This window comes from Cannabis sativa, chromosome 9, assembly GCF_029168945.1.
Source record: "Cannabis sativa cultivar Pink pepper isolate KNU-18-1 chromosome 9, ASM2916894v1, whole genome shotgun sequence".
NCBI lineage: Eukaryota > Viridiplantae > Streptophyta > Magnoliopsida > Rosales > Cannabaceae > Cannabis > Cannabis sativa.
In genome coordinates this window covers 49906192-49915400 of record NC_083609.1, presented here as the reverse complement: position 1 = coordinate 49915400, position 9209 = coordinate 49906192, and positions in this window count along the sequence as shown.

Genomic DNA, 9209 nt, shown 5'->3' with positions numbered 1-9209 from the left:
AGATCTTAAGCTAACTCGCTCTTTTTGTTTTCGCAGATAGACCAGCTCGCCCTGCACTCGACGCGACTCGCAGAGAGACAGCCGAAATTCTTTGGAGCCTTCCTGTACAAGATTGCGACTGGCGATTATTGTGTAAGACTGCTAAACTACGAGAACACAAACTGATCCCTGAGAACGCGAGTCTCTGGAGAGATCCAGTGTATAAGGAACCTTCTGAAAAGCAACAAGAGCGAATTGATAAACGTCTTTCAAAGTAAACTCCTCGACCATCATCAGGTAGCTTATCGCATATATAAACTAGGGTGTTTAGTGTTGGGTTTTATGCCCTAAATAAAACTCATTTCAATATAATCAGATTTACTTATTAATATAGATCAGAAATAACATTTAATGTTGCATGGTTCACATGATTTATTTCATGATTATATGTACATAATGTATGAATTCACCTGAAACCCTTTTCACATACTTGATCCTATTTATTGTGCCGTCAACACATTGGAAAGTAAACATGACTATGTGAATAAAGTTTCCTAGATTTATCAGATATAGGGTTTTACTGATATGATAATCTACAACAGAGTTTACTTGCATTTGGAGAAATGCTATGTTCTTTCCAGAGCATTGGTTAAAGTAAAGCTCAGGTTGGATGAATGGAGTATGCATCGGAAGGGACCGATATTGAACTTTGACTTAGATTTATTAAACTTACCGTAATATCTATTCAAGTCAATATCGCCTAGTTGATCCTAGATCAAATGTTCTTAATCCTGATATGATTAGGCTCAATCTTGAAAGGCTATTCGTGTTCTTTGATTTGTTAGTTAAGCCTACTTTTAGGTCAGGGTGATACGTACATTTTGGGAACACGGTAGTACAATTGAGTGGGAGCGCTAGCATAAACATGGAATCTATAGCTTCTATCTGGAGAATAGTAAGCAAAGGATGATCTCCTTCAAGCTTGACCAAACGAACATAAATGGTGGAGTACTCATTTCACATAAGCTGAAATATCATTTATACGGGGTCAAGTGTTTTAAGGAATAAATACATTGTAGGGTGTAACGGTAATTTAATCCCTTTACAGTGTAGATCATTCATATAGAGGATCATTGATCACATTAGGATTATAACAATGGATAACTAATGATGCATCTATATGGTGGAACATATATAGAGCATTCTATTATACTGAGAGTGCAATTCTAAGTTCTATGTGTGGATTCAACGAAGAATTAATAAGTTAGTGAATTTTAGTAATAAATTCTTGATCTACTTATTGGAAGCTCGGTTATATAGACCCATGGTCTCCGCACTAGTTGAGATAATATTACTTGTAAGACTCATGTAATTGGTTTTGATTAATCAATTATAATTCTCAAATTAGACTATGTCTATTTGTGAATTTTTCACTAAGTAAGGGCGAAATCGTAAAGAAAGAGTTTTAGGGGCATATTTGTTAATTATGATACTTTGTATGGTTCAATTAATAAATATGATAAATGAAAATATTATTTAATAATTATTTATAGTTATTAAATAGTTAGAATTGGCATTTAAATGGTTGAATTAGAAAATTGGCATTTTTGAGAAAATCAGATGCAGAAAAGATAAAACTGCAAAATTGCAAAAAGTGAGGCCCAAATCCACTTTGTAGGGCCGACCACTTTTGTAGGGTTTTCCCTCTGATATTTTCATTATTTTAATGCCAAATAATTCAAACCTAACCCTAGTGGAATGCTATAAATAGATAGTGAAGGCTTCAGGAAATTAACACTAAATTTCTACACTTTTTTCTGACACTTTCTGAATCAGAAAAACCTGAGCCTTCTCTCTCCCTATCTTTGGCGGAACCCACTCTCTCTCTCTTCCTCTTGAATTTCGAAATCCTTAGTGTATGAGTAGTGCCCACACACAGCAAATGATACCTCAATCATAGTGAGGAAGATCGTGAAGAAAGACTTTCAGCAAGAAGGAGGTTTCAGCATCAAAGATTCAGAGAAAGAGATCCAGGTTCAGATATTGATAATGCTCTGCTACAGAAAGGAATCAAGGGCTAGATATCTGAACGGAAGGAGTCATACTATTCCGCTGCACCCAATGTAAGGTTTCTTTAACTTTATATGTGTTTATTTCATCGTTTTAGAAAGTTCATATTTAGGGTGTTAATAAACATACTTGTGAGTAGATCTAAGATCCTGGTAAAATAATTTCCAACAACTGGCCTCAGAGCCATGGTAATTGATTTACTTGCAAGAAATTTGGACTTTAAAACGATTGTTTGTTTTTGGATGATATCATGTTGTATTGAGTGTTATTTGATGATTGATTGATGTTTGTAAATTTTCGTCAAAAATAATTGCGATTCTGTTTCTGGAATTATTTTTATTGGATAGTATGGAAAAAATTAAGCAAGTTACTTTTTTACAGAACTCAATTTCGATTTAATTTGAATTAGTTATGATTTTTTGATGATTCGAAAAAATCGGAGCTGTGCTGAAATTTTTCTGCGATCGCGAAAACTGTCCGTACAGCTCACAATTTTTTCGTTTTTCTTCGTTTTTTCATGCTTTTTCATGGAATTAACTTCCGATTTTTTGTGTAGTTCTGTATTTATACTATTACTATTCCTAATTCAATTCTAATTATCATTTTGAATTAATTTAATATTTTTTAAATTTAATTCAAGATATTAGTGTAATTTGAATTTTAAAATAGTTAGTATCTATCTTTTTTTGCTTAATAATCTATCTTATTTTTAAATTTGATTATATCTTATCTTATTTTTAAATTTAAGGTCAGATTTTAATATTTTAAATTAATTTTTTTTAAATAATTGACCTTATTTAAATTTGAAATAAGATAACTATAATCATGTAATTTTAAATAGATGTAAGATATTTTGCTAACTTTTAAATTTTGTTATTTTATTTATTTAAATTATATTTAAAATCTGAAAAAGATATTCATTTATCTTTTTAATTTTTTATTTAATTTTTATTTATAAAATAACATTTAATTTTTAAAAGTAGTTAGTAAATTTTGAAATGATATTTAGGTTGGTTGAAACCTAATTTTTCAAAATTGTAGGTTTAATTTTAAATTTTAATTTTAATTTAATTTCGAAATTTTTTTTATTTCAATTTTTTTTTTTAAATTTTCGATTTTTTTTTTAAATTAATTATTTAATTTCGAAATTAATTATTTAATTTAAAATTAAATAAATCCTACATCCAACTATCTAGCTAACCTTGTTGCAGGAGTATATGTTTTAACTTGTTTGTAAGTTTTCAAAACCTATTATTACTTGATTGCAAATAGCCATGGTTACTTTTTGCCAGATCTAATGATCTGATGGCTCCCTTGGTCAAGTAAATAATTTGTAACAGGTATATTTACAATCTTCTTTCATCTGTGTATGACCTAGCAACATGATAGGACCCATCCAAAGTGTGCATGTGTGAGCCTATGTGTTTAATTTTATTATAGATGCATATAGGTTTTTGTTGCTAAAATAAATTATCATAGTTCTTCATAGAATTTATTTAGGCCCATTTAGTTTTTGGGCCTATTCAATTAATAACAGTTGTTCTTATTAAGGTTAAATTCCTCTCTTTTGGGCCTTGTGTGAGAGTTGGGAGCCATAGTAGTGGGTACGACATACTGAACCCAGCACCCCCTCACATGAACCACCCCAATTGTGAACGCCCATTTGCCTGATTTGAATAACTGTACTAGGTTAATTAAACTAGTTTAACCTAATAAAATTGATTAGCAACATAATTAATTTCATTTATTTTGAAATTAATTTAAGAAAATTATAGTTTAAAGAATTCTTTATTCTAAGCTAAACTATATGTATTTTCTTGTATTTAATTAAATATAGAATTATAACCATCTAGATTCTTTCTGGAGCTTAATTTAAATTTTTCATTAAATATTCCTATTTAAGTTGATACTTAGTTATCTACAACTAACCAACTTAAATCTAAATATCTTTTGAATTTCAAATTTCAAAATTAAGTTGAGGAATTTTAGGCATTGGTTATTAAGATTCTTTAGATATTTTTTAGGTTAATATCTTTTCGAATATTAACTTAAAATGGAATATTTTAGATATTTTTTAAGTTAATATCTTTTCGAATATTAACTTAAAATGGAATATTTTCAAATTAAGTGCTTACAACTTAATTTTTGATATTTAATTAACTTTAAATTTGAAAATATTTAAGTTCTAGATTTTTTCTAATACAACTTAAATCAGATATTTTTTTTTTCAAATTTTGTGGAAAAGATACTTAGTCAAATAAGATATTTTCTAGATAATTATTTCTAGACTACTTATTATTTCGAATATTAAATAGGAAAATATTATACATTGTGAAATTAATTATTTATATAATTAATTTTGGTACAATTTATTTTAAGTATGTTTTTCCTAGTATTAAACTAGAGATTAATAATTAAGCCTTCTCTACACTTAATTATTTATTTCTTGATTTTAATACATTTAATTAATTTGAAAATTAAATATCTAAGTTGATTTTTATCATCATATTTAAATATTTCTTTTTCATGACATTTAATTAAATAGAAAATTATTTTTAGTTGAAATTTATTTTTTCAACTAAATTTAAATAATTTTCAAAATATATTTTTTCTTTATTTTATTAATCAAATTTCGAAATTGCATTTCTTAAATGCTGGAATTTCGAATTTTAACTTGAAAAATAGATTAAGTTGTAAATTAATTATTTATTTTAATTAATTTTTGGACTAACTTAAATCAATGATTTTTTCATTTATTGATTAATTTAAAATAAATTAAAGTAGATTATTAGAAATTGAATTAATTAGTCAAAGGAAAATCTAGATAGATGATATTTTTGCTTGAAGTATTTTTCTAGTGTATTTAATTAAATAGAAAATTAATATTTAAGTTGATTTTCATCATCATACTTAAATATTTGAAATTTTTCTTATATATTTAATTAAATAGGAAAATTATATTTTTTGTTGTAAATTAATTTTATTAATTAATTTTGGGCCAACATTAAATTAGAATAATTTTTCAAGGATTTATTTTTTTTATTTTAATATGCATTTTTCGAAAATTGTATTCTTAAATACTTTAATTTTTCGAAATGCAATATATATTTATAGAAAATAAATTTGAGTTGTAAATTAATTTAAATTAATTTTGTAACAACTTAAATTGAATATTTTTCTAAATATTTATTGGAAATTATTACTAAGATGGAAATAATTCATGTTATTTTCATAACCATCTAAGTAAAATTTATAAATATTAAATTAAAATTTATATTTAGAATTTTTCATTCTAAATTGGAAATTTTAATTAAATAAATATATATTTAAAATAAATAGAATAAATAAAGAGAATCAAAGAAAATACAAACTCTTTTTAAATAATGAGCTTTATTATTAAGATATTCGATCTCCATTGTGGGTTTTACACTGCGTTTGTTTTAGTGAGTAATCCTCCCTAATGGAGGAGCGTTCATTAGCAATTTCGCACCGTTTAACCTCGCATGATAAGTAGTTTGTAAGTGTTTTGTATGGTATGGATCACCCTAATGGTGGCGACCATACTTGACTTGCAAATTATGAAATAATGGTGGAAGCTCATAACATAGAATTGCCTTGACTCTCACCTAAACGGGACAACGCTGAATTCCAATCTTGATCGAATAAAAGGTTGCTAGAATGGTTATCATTTTAGATGAGTTGACAACTCTATTCAATGGATGACGCTTTGACTCTCGCCTAAACGGGACACTGTATTAGTTTGTTGAAAAACCTTGGAAATTATTTAGGATTGGATGTTTTAGTATTTTCACTAGTCATTCCTACTTGCTATATGTTTATAATTTTCGAATTGTGTATGAATTTATATTGAACCATGTTATTTTCTGTTATTAAGTTGAAGTTTAATTTCGAATCTTCATTGTTGGTCTAACATGTTTGTTTTTCTAATGACATAAATCCCTAATGGATTTTCACCATTAGACATACATAATAGTGTAAGATCTCGAAAGATAAATATTGTATATGAAACATCTAGCTGTTCATCAATTGATGACACCTTAGACTAGTATTTTTTACAATATGAAACAAGAAGATTACATAAATAAGATTACTTTGTCTTTCGCTAATCGAAGCATCGTTGGATTCTTATTTATAAACGAAATTATCCTAATTCCTCTTATAGCTTATTCATTTTGAAAAGCTCAATAACATATCATTGGATGAATGGTCTATAAATCATTTCATGTCATTATATTTTCTCTTAAGAAATTAAATGACGCATATGATTATAATCCCGAAATTCTATTCCCAATTGATATAAATCCTCAATCTTAGAAATCGCCTACTTGTATGGGCAAATCTGACTTAGAGTTTGTATTAGTAGTGCTGGTCCAAGATAGAATTACTCATTATATTTGGTATAAATTTAAGTCTTTGACTTTAATTTTAGATTCCAAATAGAAATTTTCTTATATTTCTAATTCCAGAATACAATACAGTTACACTTTCTCAAGTGTTTAATATCCATCTTCTATTAATGGATTCAAACTGTATGGAATATGAGTTAGGTATTCTGTGACCAGGATCCACTTGCAGTATTCTAAGAACTCGTTGATGTAACTAAACCTATGTCATCAAAAGACACTACCATTTTTTTATAATCTATGGCATTTGTATCTTGTTCATATTGGATTTGACAAGATCAATCTCTGCAAAGAGTTAATATGCCTATATCCACTGAAAGTAGTTCATCTAATTCGCAGATGGATGTACATTCAGGGGTGGATATGAGTTTTTCGTTGTATTCTTAAAACGATAACTCTAGATTATACCTTTTAGCAAAGAAATTTGAAATGTTTGAAAAATTTCATTAATTTCTAGCAATGGTTAAAACCATTAAGGTAAGTGGTTAAAGATCTTGCGAACTGGTAGGGGTGGAGAAATAGTTAGTAGATATGCAGTTCAAAGATCATTAAATTGATTTTTGAATTATATCCAAACTTACCTCCCCATAAATTTCGAGTTGCATATTGATGATTAGTTACTAGTCATTGCCTAAATCCTTCTATGGTAATACAATTTCAGAATGATGTAATGGTTGTATACTTAATGTAAATCATTACTAGATTCATGGATGACCTAATCAAAATCTTAAGAAAAGCTAGAACTGTTAACCATGGTTTGTTAGCTATTCTAAGTGATTAGGGGTGGACCATCCCATAGTCAATAGATAAGAAAGTGTTTGTTCAAATAAATACTACTTTTCTAAGATAATGACTAAGTCTGAAAATAAAGTAGCAAATAAAGGAGATATTTAATTCTTGATTCCAAAAGTGTTATATCATCTTATTTGACATATGATGATCCCACTGCCTCTGTTGTCTTGTCACAACCAAAGAGGTTAATACCATTTAGTTTTCTTAGACATAATTCACGGTACCTTGTTGTAGTGGGAGAGTTTCTAGGAACTCAACTTCTTATGACTTGGGAGACACTAGTGATTAAAATCCATTGTGAGTTTAAACAAGTAATGGATTGTCAAGATAAGAAACTAAGAAGAAAGCCAATAGAACTATGGTTTAATCCATTCACATGGAATAACCTAAAGTTTTCTATTACAAGGACATAAAAGGAAATTTTCATTTATAAGGCCATTCAATGGACTTAACAAAACTTCCTGTTCCTAGTATTATAGGTTTGAGTTTATCTAAACCTATGGCTTGTGGTATACCTGGTAATTACTTACTCTAATGCAAGCAACTTACTTTAGTAAGATGCTGAAGCATCTTCTTTCTAATGGCAATCTATAGAAGCTTCACAACTTCTTAGACATAGATTTTATTTATCTAAGGAAAAGTCTCAAATATTCCAGAAAAGATAAAGCCATGAAAGAATTCCTTAAATCAATAGTGAGAGGTCTTAGATATGCTTTTGTAGGCCTTAGACCAGACACCTACTGTTGAGTGGGAGTAATGAGTAGGTATCAGATTAATCCAGGAGAAGAACATTGGAAGACAATCAAGTAAATCCTAAGATTAAGAAGAGGAACTATATGTTAGTCTATAAGGGTATGTTTAAAACTCTTAGACTACACCATATCAGATTTCGAAATTTGCCTTTGTGCTAGTAAATCTTTCTAATAAGATTGTGGTTACTCTGGGGGTGGAATAGTGATTTTGGAGAAGCGTAAAAACCTATCTGAAGTCTCTAGGTCTACCAGAGAGGGACTGAATGTTAAAGTTGCAGGAAAGGTACTTATTCAGTCTAAGGAAAGTTCTATACATTTTTGGCATCATTCCAAATTGCCTTAAACTACTAGTGTTAATTTCCTGATTAACCAAAAGTAGTTGCCAAAGGTATAGAATCCAGTATCCCAAGAGAGTAGACATATAGAGAGGAATCTCACATTATCAATGATTTTGTGATTAAAGGAAGAGTAATGGTGGAGAAAAGGTTGTGGTTAATTCAATCTTTCAGATCCTATTACGAGGAGTTTACTACTACTACACTTGATTTGCATATCGAGGTGTTGAGATTATTTGAAACACACTTTTTGTTTTATATTAGTGCAAGTGGGAGTTTTTTGGGTTTTATGCCCTAAATAAAACTCATTTCAATATAATCAGATTTACTTATTAATATAGATCAGAAATAACATTTAATGTTGCATGGTTCACATGATTTATTTCATGATTATATGTACATAATGTACGAATTCATCTGAAACCCTTTTCACATACTTGATCATTTTTATTGTGCCGTCAACACATTGGAAAGTAAACATGACTATGTGAATAAAGTTTCCTAGATTTATCAGACATAGGGTTTTACTGATATGATAATCTACAACAGAGTTTACTTGCATTTGGAGAAATGCTATGTTCTTTACAGAGCATTGGTTAAAGTAAAGCTTAGGTTGGATGCATGGAGTATGCATCGGAAGGGACCGATATTGAACTTTGACTTAGATTTATTAAACTTATCGTAATATCTATTCAAGTCAATATCGCCTAGTTGATCCTAGATCAAATGTTCTTAATCCTGATATGATTAGGCTCAATCTTGAAAGGCTATTCGTGTTCTTTGATTTGTTAGTTAAGCCTACTTTTAGGTCAGGGTGATACGTACATTTTGGGAACACGGTAGTGCAATTGAGTGGG